This window comes from Talpa occidentalis, unplaced genomic scaffold (assembly GCF_014898055.3).
Source record: "Talpa occidentalis isolate TD23 unplaced genomic scaffold, MPIMG_talOcc4v2.1 talOcc4.2049, whole genome shotgun sequence".
Classification (NCBI taxonomy): domain Eukaryota; kingdom Metazoa; phylum Chordata; class Mammalia; order Eulipotyphla; family Talpidae; genus Talpa; species Talpa occidentalis.
In genome coordinates this window covers 1-14582 of record NW_023602129.1, presented here as the reverse complement: position 1 = coordinate 14582, position 14582 = coordinate 1, and the positions used below count along the sequence as shown (strand labels likewise).

Genomic DNA, 14582 nt, shown 5'->3' with positions numbered 1-14582 from the left:
TTGAATCCTGGGGCCTGGCGGCCCCCGCCAGCCCGCAGGTGTTTGGGCGCCCGCCCGCAGTACCCACGGGCGTCCCCGGTACCCGGGTCGGCCCCCAGGGCCACGGGGGCTGGCGTCCGCTGGCTGGGGCAGGCCGTGCCCTGGGCCAGGCGACCCCAGCCGGCGAGGAGGGGCCGCTTGTAGCTGCGGCGGCCAGCGTCCATTCGGGCCCTGCGGGGCCGCTGGCCGGTCGGGGACGCGCGCCTGCCGGCGCCTGGGCTGTCAGAGGCCGAGCAGCGAGGCGGGCCACGCCAGCCTGTGGAGGCAGGGTGGGTGCCGAGCTGCCCGCCAGCTCCAAGGCCCGGGTGCTGGGCTGCGCCGGCCGCGCCCGCCGAGCGGCCCTATGTGTGTGTGTGTGTGTGTGTGGTGTGTGTGCGTGCGGGCCTGTGTTGTGTGTGCGTGTGGTATGTGTGTGTGCCCGCGGGCAAGCGCGTGGATGCTGCGTCTTGGGGGCGGCGGGACCCCCGCCCCCGCAGAGGAGCAGGTGCACTGAGGGGGGGGTGGGCGTCGTGGTCAGCCGGGCTGGCAGGCAGGGGCCCAGGCAGGAGGGGCCCGGGGCCTGTGGGAGTGGGTGGAGCCCCGGCGCAGGCCAGCGGCAGAGGCCCGGGGTCCGGCGGAAGGCCGACAGCAAAGGGCCCAGGGGCCGAGGGGCCGAGGGCCATCTCGCCGGCGATGCCCCGGCCGGCCTGCCGAGACCGAAGGCGGGAGACAGGGGTGTGGCCACACACGGAGGCGAGCCCATGACCCCGAAGACGACGACGACCACGACCACGGGGCGGACGCACTGAAGGCAGCCAGGATGGAGTCGGCCTTCCCGCCCGGGAAGCCAAAGGACCACAGGCCCCGAAGGGCAGGGGCCGGCAGCCCCCCCGAGAGCCAGGCCCGGGCGCCAGTGCGTCGGAGGCCAGGCAAGGAAGGGGCTGCGGCGGGCCCGGCGCAGGCCCAAAAGGGGACAAGAGGGGCCGGGGGACGAGCCCGCAAAAGCCTACAGCACCCGGTATTCCCAGGCGGTCTCCCATCCAAGTACTAACCAGGCCCGACCCTGCTTAGCTTCCGAGATCAGACGAGATCGGGCGCGTTCAGGGTGGTATGGCCGTAGACGCCAGCAGCCGCCCCGCGCTCCCCAAGAAGCTGCCGCCCGCATCCCCGGCGCGGCTGGGAGCCCGGGGTCCCGCGCGCCGCTCCCCTGGCGCGCGCCCCACACCGGCCCCGGCGCGGACCCGCGCGGCCCGTCCGGCCCCGCAAGGCCCGGCCCGGCCACCGGCTGCCAGCCGCCGGCCGCCGCCGCCGCCGCCGCCGCCGAGCCAGACGCGGCCCCCAGGGCGCTGCGGCGCTGGCTTGGGGAACGCTTCCCTGGGCTCTGCGGCCCTGGGCCCGGCTCGCCCCCACCTGGCCACCTCGCCTCTGCTTCTGCCTCTGCCTCTGCCACTGCCACGGGGTTGGCAGGGCAGGAGGAGCCCCGGTTGGGCGGCCCAGGCCACGCCCCCGCCCCGGCCCGCCCCGAGCCCCCACACCCACAGCTGCCTGCTGGGCCTTCCTTTGCCCCCAAGGCCCGGCCGGCCCGCCCCGCGCCGCCCCGCGCCGCCCCCTCCCTCCCCTCCTCCCTCCCCTCCCTCCTTGCCCTCCCCTTCCCTCCCTGGGGACCTCAGGCTGACTGGCGCTCCAGCCCGGCCCCCAAGGGCCCCAGCCTGAGTGGGGGCCTGGGGCCCGCCCGCCATCTTGAATCCTGGGGCCTGGCGGCCCCCGCCAGCCCGCAGGTGTTGGGCGCCGCCCGCAGTACCCACGGGCGTCCCCGGTACCCGGGTCGGCCCAGCAGGGCCACGGGGCTGGCGTCCGCTGGCTGGGGGCAGGCCGTGCCCTGGGCCAGGCGACCCCAGGCCGGCGAGGAGGGGGCCGCTTGTAGCTGCGGCGGCCAGCGTCCATTCGGGCCCTGCGGGGCCGCTGGCCGGGTCGGGGACGCGCGCCTGCCGGCGCCTGGGCTGTCAGAGGCCGAGCAGCGAGGCGGGCCACGCCAGCCTGTGGAGGCAGGGTGGGTGCCGAGCTGCCCGCCAGCTCCAAGGCCCGGGGTGCTGGGCTGCGCCGGCCGCCGCCCGAGCGGGCCCTATGTGTGTGTGTGTGTGTGTGTGTGTGTGTGCGTGCGGGCCTGTGTTGTGTGTGCGTGTGGGTATGTGTGTGTGCCCGCGGGCAAGCGCGTGGATGCTGCGTCTTGGGGGCGGCGGGACCCCGCCCCCGCAGAGGAGCAGGTGCACTGAGGGGGGGTGGGCGTCGTGGTCAGCCGGGCTGGCAGGCAGGGGCCCAGGCAGGAGGGGCCGGGGCCTGTGGGAGTGGTGGAGCCCCGGCGCAGGCCAGCGGCAGAGCCCCGGGGTCCGGCGGAAGGCCGACAGCAAAGGCCCAGGGGCCGAGGGCCGAGGGCCATCTCGCCGGCGATGCCCCGGCCGGCCTGCCGAGACCGAAGGCGGGAGACAGGGGTGTGGGCACACACGGAGGCGAGCCCATGACCCCGACGAAGACGACGACGACCACGACCACGGGGCGGACGCACTGAAGGCAGCCAGGATGGAGTCGGCCTTCCCGCCCGGGAAGCCAAAGGACCACAGGCCCCGAAGGGCAGGGGCCGGCAGCCCTCCCGAGAGCCAGGCCCGGGCGCCAGTGCGTCGGAGGCCAGGCAAGGAAGGGGCTGCGGCGGGCCCGGCGCAGGCCCAAAAGGGGACAAGAGGGGCCGGGGGACGAGCCCGCAAAAGCCTACAGCACCCGGTATTCCAGGCGGTCTCCCATCCAAGTACTAACCAGGCCCGACCCTGCTTAGCTTCCGAGATCAGACGAGATCGGGCGCGTTCAGGGTGGTATGGCCGTAGACGCCAGCAGCCGCCCCGGCGCTCCCAAGAAGCTGCCGCCCGCATCCCCGGCGCGGCTGGGAGCCCGGGGTCCCGCGCGCCGCTCCCTGGCGCGCGCCCCACACCGGCCCCGGCGCGGACCCGCGCGGCCCCGTCCGGCCCCGCAAGGCCCGGCCCGGCCACCGGCTGCCAGCCGCCGGCCGCCGCCGCCGCCGCGCCGAGCCAGACGCGGCCCCCAGGGCGCTGCGGCGCTGGCTTGGGGAACGCTTCCCTGGGCTCTGCGGCCCTGGGCCCGGCTCGCCCCCACCTGGCCACCTCGCCTCTGCTTCTGCCTCTGCCTCTGCCACTGCCACGGGGTTGGCAGGGCAGGAGGAGCCCCCGGTTGGGGCGGCCCCAGGCCACGCCCCCGCCCCGGCCCGCCCCGAGCCCCCACACCCACAGCTGCCTGCTGGGCCTTCCTTTGCCCCCAAGGCGGCCCGGCCCGCCCCCGCCCGCCCCCCCGCCCGCCCCCTCCCCTCCCTCCCTCCCCTCCCCTCCCTTGCCCTCCCCTTCCCTCCCTGGGGACCTCAGGCTGACTGGCGCTCCAGCCCGGCCCCCAAGGGCCCCAGCCTGAGTGGGGGCCTGGGCCCGGCCCGCCATCTTGAATCCTGGGGCCTGGCGCCCCCGCCAGCCCGCAGGTGTTTGGGCGCCCGCCCGCAGTACCCACGGGCGTCCCCGGTACCCGGGTCGGCCCCAGCAGGGCCACGGGGCTGGCGTCCGCTGGCTGGGGGCAGGCCGTGCCCTGGGCCAGGCGACCCCAGGCCGGCGAGGAGGGGGCCGCTTGTAGCTGCGGCGGCCAGCGTCCATTCGGGCCCTGCGGGGCGCTGGCCGGGTCGGGGACGCGCGCCTGCCGGCGCCTGGGCTGTCAGAGGCCGAGCAGCGAGGCGGGCCACGCCAGCCTGTGGAGGCAGGGTGGGTGCCGAGCTGCCCGCCAGCTCCAAGGCCCGGGTGCTGGGCTGCGCCGGCCGCCCGCCCCGAGCGGGCCCTATGTGTGTGTGTGTGTGTGTGTGGTGTGTGTGCGTGCGGGCCTGTGTTGTGTGTGCGTGTGGGTATGTGTGTGTGCCCGCGGGCAAGCGCGTGGATGCTGCGTCTTGGGGGCGGCGGGACCCCCGCCCCCGCAGAGGAGCAGGTGCACTGAGGGGGGGGGTGGGCGTCGTGTCAGCCGGGCTGGGCAGGCAGGCAGGGGCCGGCAGGAGGGGCCCGGGGCCTGTGGGAGTGGGTGGAGCCCCGGCGCAGGCCAGCGGCAGAGGCCCCGGGGTCCGGCGGAAGGCCGACAGCAAAGGGCCCAGGGGCCGAGGGGCCGAGGGCCATCTCGCCGGCGATGCCCCGGCCGGCCTGCCGAGACCGAAGGCGGGAGACAGGGGTGTGGGCACACACGGAGGCGAGCCCATGACCCCGACGAAGACGACGACGACCACGACCACGGGGCGGACGCACTGAAGGCAGCCAGGATGGAGTCGGCCTTCCCGCCCGGGAAGCCAAAGGACCACAGGCCCCGAAGGGCAGGGGCCGGCAGCCCCTCCCGAGAGCCAGGCCCGGGCGCCAGTGCGTCGGAGGCCAGGCAAGGAAGGGGCTGCGGCGGGCCCGGCGCAGGCCCAAAAGGGGACAAGAGGGGCCGGGGGACGAGCCCGCAAAAGCCTACAGCACCCGGTATTCCCAGGCGGTCTCCCATCCAAGTACTAACCAGGCCCGACCCTGCTTAGCTTCCGAGATCAGACGAGATCGGGCGCGTTCAGGGTGGTATGGCCGTAGACGCCAGCAGCCGCCCCGGCGCTCCCCAAGAAGCTGCCGCCCGCATCCCCGGCGCGGCTGGGAGCCCGGGGTCCCGCGCGCCGCTCCCCTGGCGCGCGCCCCACACCGGCCCCGGCGCGGACCCGCGCGGCCCGTCCGGCCCCGCAAGGCCCGGCCCGGCCACCGGCTGCCAGCCGCCGGCCGCCGCCGCCGCCGCCGCCCGAGCCAGACGCGGCCCCCAGGGCGCTGCGGCGCTGGCTTGGGGAACGCTTCCCTGGGCTCTGCGGCCCTGGGCCCGGCTCGCCCCCACCTGGCCACCTCGCCTCTGCTTCTGCCTCTGCCTCTGCCACTGCCACGGGGTTGGCAGGGCAGGAGGAGCCCCCGGTTGGGGCGGCCCCAGGCCACGCCCCCGCCCCGGCCCGCCCCGAGCCCCCACACCCACAGCTGCCTGCTGGGCCTTCCTTTGCCCCCAAGGCCCGGCCCGGCCCGCCCCCGCGCCGCCCCCCGCCCGCCCCCTCCCCTCCCCTCCCCTCCCCTCCCCTCCCTTGCCCTCCCCTTCCCTCCCTGGGGACCTCAGGCTGACTGGCGCTCCAGCCCGGCCCCAAGGGCCCCAGCCTGAGTGGGGGCCTGGGGCCCGGCCCGCCATCTTGAATCCTGGGGCCTGGCGGCCCCCGCCAGCCCGCAGGTGTTTGGGCGCCCGCCCGCAGTACCCACGGGCGTCCCCGGTACCCGGGTCGGCCCCAGCAGGGCCACGGGGGCTGGCGTCCGCTGGCTGGGGGCAGGCCGTGCCCTGGGCCAGGCGACCCCAGGCCGGCGAGGAGGGGGCCGCTTGTAGCTGCGGCGGCCAGCGTCCATTCGGGCCCTGCGGGGCCGCTGGCCGGGTCGGGGACGCGCGCCTGCCGGCGCCTGGGCTGTCAGAGGCCGAGCAGCGAGGCGGGCCACGCCAGCCTGTGGAGGCAGGGTGGGTGCCGAGCTGCCCGCCAGCTCCAAGGCCCGGGGTGCTGGGCTGCGCCGGCCGCCCGCCCCGAGCGGGCCCTATGTGTGTGTGTGTGTGTGTGTGTGTGTGTGTGCGTGCGGGCCTGTGTTGTGTGTGCGTGTGCGTATGTGTGTGTGCCCGCGGGCAAGCGCGTGGATGCTGCGTCTTGGGGGCGGCGGGACCCCCGCCCCCGCAGAGGAGCAGGTGCACTGAGGGGGGGGTGGGCGTCGTGGTCAGCCGGGCTGGCAGGCAGGGGCCCAGGCAGGAGGGGCCCGGGGCCTGTGGGAGTGGGTGGAGCCCCGGCGCAGGCCAGCGGCAGAGGCCCCGGGGTCCGGCGGAAGGCCGACAGCAAAGGGCCCAGGGGCCGAGGGGCCGAGGGCCATCTCGCCGGCGATGCCCCGGCCGGCCTGCCGAGACCGAAGGCGGGAGACAGGGGTGTGGGCACACACGGAGGCGAGCCCATGACCCCGACGAAGACGACGACGACCACGACCACGGGGCGGACGCACTGAAGGCAGCCAGGATGGAGTCGGCCTTCCCGCCCGGGAAGCCAAAGGACCACAGGCCCCGAAGGGCAGGGGCCGGCAGCCCCTCCCCGAGAGCCAGGCCCGGGCGCCAGTGCGTCGGAGGCCAGGCAAGGAAGGGGCTGCGGCGGGCCCGGCGCAGGCCCAAAAGGGGACAAGAGGGGCCGGGGGACGAGCCCGCAAAAGCCTACAGCACCCGGTATTCCCAGGCGGTCTCCCATCCAAGTACTAACCAGGCCCGACCCTGCTTAGCTTCCGAGATCAGACGAGATCGGGCGCGTTCAGGGTGGTATGGCCGTAGACGCCAGCAGCCGCCCCGGCGCTCCCCAAGAAGCTGCCGCCCGCATCCCCGGCGCGGCTGGGAGCCCGGGGTCCCGCGCGCCGCTCCCCTGGCGCGCGCCCCACACCGGCCCCGGCGCGGACCCGCGCGGCCCCGTCCGGCCCCGCAAGGCCCGGCCCGGCCACCGGCTGCCAGCCGCCGGCCGCCGCCGCCGCCGCCGCCGAGCCAGACGCGGCCCCCAGGGCGCTGCGGCGCTGGCTTGGGGAACGCTTCCCTGGGCTCTGCGGCCCTGGGCCCGGCTCGCCCCCACCTGGCCACCTCGCCTCTGCTTCTGCCTCTGCCTCTGCCACTGCCACGGGGTTGGCAGGGCAGGAGGAGCCCCCGGTTGGGGCGGCCCCAGGCCACGCCCCCGCCCCGGCCCGCCCCGAGCCCCCACACCCACAGCTGCCTGCTGGGCCTTCCTTTGCCCCCAAGGCCCGGCCCGGCCCGCCCCCGCGCCGCCCCCGCGCCGCCCCCCCCTCCCCTCCTCCCCTCCCCTCCCCTCCCTTGCCCTCCCCTTCCCTCCCTGGGGACCTCAGGCTGACTGGCGCTCCAGCCCGGCCCCCAAGGGCCCCAGCCTGAGTGGGGGCCTGGGGCCGCGGCAGGGCAGGCTCGGCCGCCATCTTGAATCCTGGGGCCTGGCGGCCCCCGCCAGCCCGCAGGTGTTTGGGCGCCCGCCCGCAGTACCCACGGGCGTCCCCGGTACCCGGGTCGGCCCCAGCAGGGCCACGGGGGCTGGCGTCCGCTGGCTGGGGGCAGGCCGTGCCCTGGGCCAGGCGACCCCAGGCCGGCGAGGAGGGGGCCGCTTGTAGCTGCGGCGGCCAGCGTCCATTCGGGCCCTGCGGGGCCGCTGGCCGGGTCGGGGACGCGCGCCTGCCGGCGCCTGGGCTGTCAGAGGCCGAGCAGCGAGGCGGGCCACGCCAGCCTGTGGAGGCAGGGTGGGTGCCGAGCTGCCCGCCAGCTCCAAGGCCCGGGGTGCTGGGCTGCGCCGGCCGCCCGCCCCGAGCGGGCCCTATGTGTGTGTGTGTGTGTGTGTGTGTGTGTGTGCGTGCGGGCCTGTGTTGTGTGTGCGTGTGGGTATGTGTGTGTGCCCGCGGGCAAGCGCGTGGATGCTGCGTCTTGGGGGCGGCGGGACCCCCGCCCCCGCAGAGGAGCAGGTGCACTGAGGGGGGGGGTGGGCGTCGTGGTCAGCCGGGCTGGCAGGCAGGGGCCCAGGCAGGAGGGGCCCGGGGCCTGTGGGAGTGGGTGGAGCCCCGGCGCAGGCCAGCGGCAGAGGCCCCGGGGTCCGGCGGAAGGCCGACAGCAAAGGGCCCAGGGGCCGAGGGGCCGAGGGCCATCTCGCCGGCGATGCCCCGGCCGGCCTGCCGAGACCGAAGGCGGGAGACAGGGGTGTGGGCACACACGGAGGCGAGCCCATGACCCCGACGAAGACGACGACGACCACGACCACGGGGCGGACGCACTGAAGGCAGCCAGGATGGAGTCGGCCTTCCCGCCCGGGAAGCCAAAGGACCACAGGCCCCGAAGGGCAGGGGCCGGCAGCCCCTCCCCGAGAGCCAGGCCCGGGCGCCAGTGCGTCGGAGGCCAGGCAAGGAAGGGGCTGCGGCGGGCCCGGCGCAGGCCCAAAAGGGGACAAGAGGGGCCGGGGGACGAGCCCGCAAAAGCCTACAGCACCCGGTATTCCCAGGCGGTCTCCCATCCAAGTACTAACCAGGCCCGACCCTGCTTAGCTTCCGAGATCAGACGAGATCGGGCGCGTTCAGGGTGGTATGGCCGTAGACGCCAGCAGCCGCCCCGGCGCTCCCCAAGAAGCTGCCGCCCGCATCCCCGGCGCGGCTGGGAGCCCGGGGTCCCGCGCGCCGCTCCCCTGGCGCGCGCCCCACACCGGCCCCGGCGCGGACCCGCGCGGCCCCGTCCGGCCCCGCAAGGCCCGGCCCGGCCACCGGCTGCCAGCCGCCGGCCGCCGCCGCCGCCGCCGCCGCCGAGCCAGACGCGGCCCCCAGGGCGCTGCGGCGCTGGCTTGGGGAACGCTTCCCTGGGCTCTGCGGCCCTGGGCCCGGCTCGCCCCCACCTGGCCACCTCGCCTCTGCTTCTGCCTCTGCCTCTGCCACTGCCACGGGGTTGGCAGGGCAGGAGGAGCCCCCGGTTGGGGCGGCCCCAGGCCACGCCCCCGCCCCGGCCCGCCCCGAGCCCCCACACCCACAGCTGCCTGCTGGGCCTTCCTTTGCCCCCAAGGCCCGGCCCGGCCCGCCCCCGCGCCGCCCCGCGCCGCCCCCTCCCTCCCCTCCCCTCCCTCCCTCCCCTCCCTTGCCCTCCCCTTCCCTCCCTGGGGACCTCAGGCTGACTGGCGCTCCAGCCCGGCCCCCAAGGGCCCCAGCCTGAGTGGGGGCCTGGGGCCCGGCCCGCCATCTTGAATCCTGGGGCCTGGCGGCCCCCGCCAGCCCGCAGGTGTTTGGGCGCCCGCCCGCAGTACCCACGGGCGTCCCCGGTACCCGGGTCGGCCCCAGCAGGGCCACGGGGGCTGGCGTCCGCTGGCTGGGGGCAGGCCGTGCCCTGGGCCAGGCGACCCCAGGCCGGCGAGGAGGGGGCCGCTTGTAGCTGCGGCGGCCAGCGTCCATTCGGGCCCTGCGGGGCCGCTGGCCGGGTCGGGGACGCGCGCCTGCCGGCGCCTGGGCTGTCAGAGGCCGAGCAGCGAGGCGGGCCACGCCAGCCTGTGGAGGCAGGGTGGGTGCCGAGCTGCCCGCCAGCTCCAAGGCCCGGGGTGCTGGGCTGCGCCGGCCGCCCGCCCCGAGCGGGCCCTATGTGTGTGTGTGTGTGTGTGTGTGTGTGTGCGTGCGGGCCTGTGTTGTGTGTGCGTGTGCGTATGTGTGTGTGCCCGCGGGCAAGCGCGTGGATGCTGCGTCTTGGGGCGGCGGGACCCCCGCCCCCGCAGAGGAGCAGGTGCACTGAGGGGGGGGGTGGGCGTCGTGGTCAGCCGGGCTGGCAGGCAGGGGCCCAGGCAGGAGGGGCCCGGGGCCTGTGGGAGTGGGTGGAGCCCCGGCGCAGGCCAGCGGCAGAGGCCCCGGGGTCCGGCGGAAGGCCGACAGCAAAGGGCCCAGGGGCCGAGGGGCCGAGGGCCATCTCGCCGGCGATGCCCCGGCCGGCCTGCCGAGACCGAAGGCGGGAGACAGGGGTGTGGGCACACACGGAGGCGAGCCCATGACCCCGACGAAGACGACGACGACCACGACCACGGGGCGGACGCACTGAAGGCAGCCAGGATGGAGTCGGCCTTCCCGCCCGGGAAGCCAAAGGACCACAGGCCCCGAAGGGCAGGGGCCGGCAGCCCCTCCCCGAGAGCCAGGCCCGGGCGCCAGTGCGTCGGAGGCCAGGCAAGGAAGGGGCTGCGGCGGGCCCGGCGCAGGCCCAAAAGGGGACAAGAGGGGCCGGGGGACGAGCCCGCAAAAGCCTACAGCACCCGGTATTCCCAGGCGGTCTCCCATCCAAGTACTAACCAGGCCCGACCCTGCTTAGCTTCCGAGATCAGACGAGATCGGGCGCGTTCAGGGTGGTATGGCCGTAGACGCCAGCAGCCGCCCCGGCGCTCCCCAAGAAGCTGCCGCCCGCATCCCCGGCGCGGCTGGGAGCCCGGGGTCCCGCGCGCCGCTCCCCTGGCGCGCGCCCCACACCGGCCCCGGCGCGGACCCGCGCGGCCCCGTCCGGCCCCGCAAGGCCCGGCCCGGCCACCGGCTGCCAGCCGCCGGCCGCCGCCGCCGCCGCCGCCGAGCCAGACGCGGCCCCCAGGGCGCTGCGGCGCTGGCTTGGGGAACGCTTCCCTGGGCTCTGCGGCCCTGGGCCCGGCTCGCCCCCACCTGGCCACCTCGCCTCTGCTTCTGCCTCTGCCTCTGCCACTGCCACGGGGTTGGCAGGGCAGGAGGAGCCCCCGGTTGGGGCGGCCCCAGGCCACGCCCCCGCCCCGGCCCGCCCCGAGCCCCCACACCCACAGCTGCCTGCTGGGCCTTCCTTTGCCCCCAAGGCCCGGCCCGGCCCGCCCCCGCGCCGCCCCGCGCCGCCCCCTCCCCTCCCCTCCCTCCCCTCCCCTCCCTTGCCCTCCCCTTCCCTCCCTGGGGACCTCAGGCTGACTGGCGCTCCAGCCCGGCCCCCAAGGGCCCCAGCCTGAGTGGGGGCCTGGGGCCCGGCCCGCCATCTTGAATCCTGGGGCCTGGCGGCCCCCGCCAGCCCGCAGGTGTTTGGGCGCCCGCCCGCAGTACCCACGGGCGTCCCCGGTACCCGGGTCGGCCCCAGCAGGGCCACGGGGGCTGGCGTCCGCTGGCTGGGGGCAGGCCGTGCCCTGGGCCAGGCGACCCCAGGCCGGCGAGGAGGGGGCCGCTTGTAGCTGCGGCGGCCAGCGTCCATTCGGGCCCTGCGGGGCCGCTGGCCGGGTCGGGGACGCGCGCCTGCCGGCGCCTGGGCTGTCAGAGGCCGAGCAGCGAGGCGGGCCACGCCAGCCTGTGGAGGCAGGGTGGGTGCCGAGCTGCCCGCCAGCTCCAAGGCCCGGGGTGCTGGGCTGCGCCGGCCGCCCGCCCCGAGCGGGCCCTATGTGTGTGTGTGTGTGTGTGTGTGTGTGTGTGCGTGCGGGCCTGTGTTGTGTGTGCGTGTGCGTATGTGTGTGTGCCCGCGGGCAAGCGCGTGGATGCTGCGTCTTGGGGGCGGCGGGACCCCCGCCCCCGCAGAGGAGCAGGTGCACTGAGGGGGGGGTGGGCGTCGTGGTCAGCCGGGCTGGCAGGCAGGGGCCCAGGCAGGAGGGGCCCGGGGCCTGTGGGAGTGGGTGGAGCCCCGGCGCAGGCCAGCGGCAGAGGCCCCGGGGTCCGGCGGAAGGCCGACAGCAAAGGGCCCAGGGGCCGAGGGGCCGAGGGCCATCTCGCCGGCGATGCCCCGGCCGGCCTGCCGAGACCGAAGGCGGGAGACAGGGGTGTGGGCACACACGGAGGCGAGCCCATGACCCCGACGAAGACGACGACGACCACGACCACGGGGCGGACGCACTGAAGGCAGCCAGGATGGAGTCGGCCTTCCCGCCCGGGAAGCCAAAGGACCACAGGCCCCGAAGGGCAGGGGCCGGCAGCCCCTCCCCGAGAGCCAGGCCCGGGCGCCAGTGCGTCGGAGGCCAGGCAAGGAAGGGGCTGCGGCGGGCCCGGCGCAGGCCCAAAAGGGGACAAGAGGGGCCGGGGGACGAGCCCGCAAAAGCCTACAGCACCCGGTATTCCCAGGCGGTCTCCCATCCAAGTACTAACCAGGCCCGACCCTGCTTAGCTTCCGAGATCAGACGAGATCGGGCGCGTTCAGGGTGGTATGGCCGTAGACGCCAGCAGCCGCCCCGGCGCTCCCCAAGAAGCTGCCGCCCGCATCCCCGGCGCGGCTGGGAGCCCGGGGTCCCGCGCGCCGCTCCCCTGGCGCGCGCCCCACACCGGCCCCGGCGCGGACCCGCGCGGCCCCGTCCGGCCCCGCAAGGCCCGGCCCGGCCACCGGCTGCCAGCCGCCGGCCGCCGCCGCCGCCGCCGCCGCCGAGCCAGACGCGGCCCCCAGGGCGCTGCGGCGCTGGCTTGGGGAACGCTTCCCTGGGCTCTGCGGCCCTGGGCCCGGCTCGCCCCCACCTGGCCACCTCGCCTCTGCTTCTGCCTCTGCCTCTGCCACTGCCACGGGGTTGGCAGGGCAGGAGGAGCCCCCGGTTGGGGCGGCCCCAGGCCACGCCCCCGCCCCGGCCCGCCCCGAGCCCCCACACCCACAGCTGCCTGCTGGGCCTTCCTTTGCCCCCAAGGCCCGGCCCGGCCCGCCCCCGCGCCGCCCCCCGCGCCGCCCCCTCCCCTCCCCTCCCCTCCCCTCCCCTCCCTTGCCCTCCCCTTCCCTCCCTGGGGACCTCAGGCTGACTGGCGCTCCAGCCCGGCCCCCAAGGGCCCCAGCCTGAGTGGGGGCCTGGGGCCCGGCCCGCCATCTTGAATCCTGGGGCCTGGCGGCCCCCGCCAGCCCGCAGGTGTTTGGGCGCCCGCCCGCAGTACCCACGGGCGTCCCCGGTACCCGGGTCGGCCCCAGCAGGGCCACGGGGGCTGGCGTCCGCTGGCTGGGGGCAGGCCGTGCCCTGGGCCAGGCGACCCCAGGCCGGCGAGGAGGGGGCCGCTTGTAGCTGCGGCGGCCAGCGTCCATTCGGGCCCTGCGGGGCCGCTGGCCGGGTCGGGGACGCGCGCCTGCCGGCGCCTGGGCTGTCAGAGGCCGAGCAGCGAGGCGGGCCACGCCAGCCTGTGGAGGCAGGGTGGGTGCCGAGCTGCCCGCCAGCTCCAAGGCCCGGGGTGCTGGGCTGCGCCGGCCGCCCGCCCCGAGCGGGCCCTATGTGTGTGTGTGTGTGTGTGTGTGTGTGTGTGTGCGTGCGGGCCTGTGTTGTGTGTGCGTGTGCGTATGTGTGTGTGCCCGCGGGCAAGCGCGTGGATGCTGCGTCTTGGCGGCGGCGGGACCCCCGCCCCCGCAGAGGAGCAGGTGCACTGAGGGGGGGGGTGGGCGTCGTGGTCAGCCGGGCTGGCAGGCAGGGGCCCAGGCAGGAGGGGCCCGGGGCCTGTGGGAGTGGGTGGAGCCCCGGCGCAGGCCAGCGGCAGAGGCCCCGGGGTCCGGCGGAAGGCCGACAGCAAAGGGCCCAGGGGCCGAGGGGCCGAGGGCCATCTCGCCGGCGATGCCCCGGCCGGCCTGCCGAGACCGAAGGCGGGAGACAGGGGTGTGGGCACACACGGAGGCGAGCCCATGACCCCGACGAAGACGACGACGACCACGACCACGGGGCGGACGCACTGAAGGCAGCCAGGATGGAGTCGGCCTTCCCGCCCGGGAAGCCAAAGGACCACAGGCCCCGAAGGGCAGGGGCCGGCAGCCCCTCCCCGAGAGCCAGGCCCGGGCGCCAGTGCGTCGGAGGCCAGGCAAGGAAGGGGCTGCGGCGGGCCCGGCGCAGGCCCAAAAGGGGACAAGAGGGGCCGGGGGACGAGCCCGCAAAAGCCTACAGCACCCGGTATTCCCAGGCGGTCTCCCATCCAAGTACTAACCAGGCCCGACCCTGCTTAGCTTCCGAGATCAGACGAGATCGGGCGCGTTCAGGGTGGTATGGCCGTAGACACTGGCAGTGTGTGTGATTGTGTGTGTGTTGTCCGTGTTTTGTGTTGGTCGTGTGTGTCTGCCTTGGCTGTGTGTGTTTGTTGGCTGCTTGTGTTTGCCGTTTGTGTTTGTTGGCCTTGTGTGTGTTTGTTGCTGTGTGTGTATGTTTGTGTGTGTGTGTGTTGCCCTCATGTACTTCTGTCTTTTCACCTTGCTTTTGCCAATTTTCTGACTCCATTTTACCCCAGCTTTCCTCTTGTCTCCACTTTATTTACACTCTTTGCACTGGCAAACTCTGCACAATTTTTGTGTTTTTAATATTTTTTGTAGTTGTTTATTATACAGCGTCTAATCTATGTTGCTTAATATTTCATTCGCTATGCCAAGTATTTGTTTTGCTCTGCGCTGTCCTGTCTTTTTTTCTTCTATTTTTCTTGGAGCATACTCATCATTTGTTCTCTTTCACCTCTTTGTCCTCAGACCAAATGAAGAAATCTCTTTTCAGATTGTTCCTCGCTCATGAATTGTTGTGTTTATGTACAATGGAATACAGTTCAGGATTCAGAAAAGATAAACTCATGCATTTTCTTTTTTTTTTAAGTACTTTTTTTTAAAAGATTTGTTTGTTTGTTTATACATAGAAGCACTGGGTACAGTCAGAAGCGCGGGAGGGTGAGAGAATTCACCAGAGCCAGAGCGGGGAGCAGAGCAGGCTGAAGGACCGAAGTACACTGCTGAGGGGAGCACCGGGCGGCAGGAGAGGTCTGCGCGCCATGTGGGACCCTCCTCCGGTGCCCGGGGTCAGCCGGGGATGGAACCGGCGCTGCATAGGCTGCGGGCAGCTTCGCAACCCAGCGCTCAACCACTGCGCCACTGCGGAGGCCCTAAAGTCATGCATTTTCTAGTGACATCGACCTAAGATTATTATGCTCAGTGATATAGTTCTGACGGAAATAGAAAATATCCAATGGTTTTACTTGTAGTGGTAATGTGGAAAACCAAACAATGAA

General features: G+C 74.7%; 8 non-coding genes across 8 annotated transcripts; all 8 read right to left on the bottom strand.

The window, feature by feature from the left end:
• Positions 1–1021: 1021 nt before the first annotated feature.
• LOC119253831 (5S ribosomal RNA) lies at positions 1022–1140 on the bottom strand. Its single transcript, XR_005127206.1, has one exon. It is a non-coding gene; the product is annotated as a 5S ribosomal RNA (ribosomal RNA).
• A 1638-nt stretch (positions 1141–2778) lies between these two features.
• On the bottom strand, positions 2779–2896 carry LOC119253832 (5S ribosomal RNA). The gene has a single exon (XR_005127207.1). It is a non-coding gene; the product is annotated as a 5S ribosomal RNA (ribosomal RNA).
• Positions 2897–4547: 1651 nt separating this feature from the next.
• On the bottom strand, positions 4548–4666 carry LOC119253829 (5S ribosomal RNA). Its single transcript, XR_005127205.1, has one exon. It is a non-coding gene; the product is annotated as a 5S ribosomal RNA (ribosomal RNA).
• Positions 4667–6327: 1661 nt separating this feature from the next.
• Positions 6328–6446, bottom strand: LOC119253836 (5S ribosomal RNA). Its single transcript, XR_005127211.1, has one exon. It is a non-coding gene; the product is annotated as a 5S ribosomal RNA (ribosomal RNA).
• A 1678-nt stretch (positions 6447–8124) lies between these two features.
• Positions 8125–8243, bottom strand: LOC119253835 (5S ribosomal RNA). The gene has a single exon (XR_005127210.1). It is a non-coding gene; the product is annotated as a 5S ribosomal RNA (ribosomal RNA).
• A 1664-nt stretch (positions 8244–9907) lies between these two features.
• LOC119253834 (5S ribosomal RNA) lies at positions 9908–10026 on the bottom strand. The gene has a single exon (XR_005127209.1). It is a non-coding gene; the product is annotated as a 5S ribosomal RNA (ribosomal RNA).
• Positions 10027–11686: 1660 nt separating this feature from the next.
• LOC119253833 (5S ribosomal RNA) lies at positions 11687–11805 on the bottom strand. The gene has a single exon (XR_005127208.1). It is a non-coding gene; the product is annotated as a 5S ribosomal RNA (ribosomal RNA).
• A 1669-nt stretch (positions 11806–13474) lies between these two features.
• LOC119253828 (5S ribosomal RNA) lies at positions 13475–13593 on the bottom strand. The gene has a single exon (XR_005127204.1). It is a non-coding gene; the product is annotated as a 5S ribosomal RNA (ribosomal RNA).
• Positions 13594–14582: the final 989 nt, after the last annotated feature.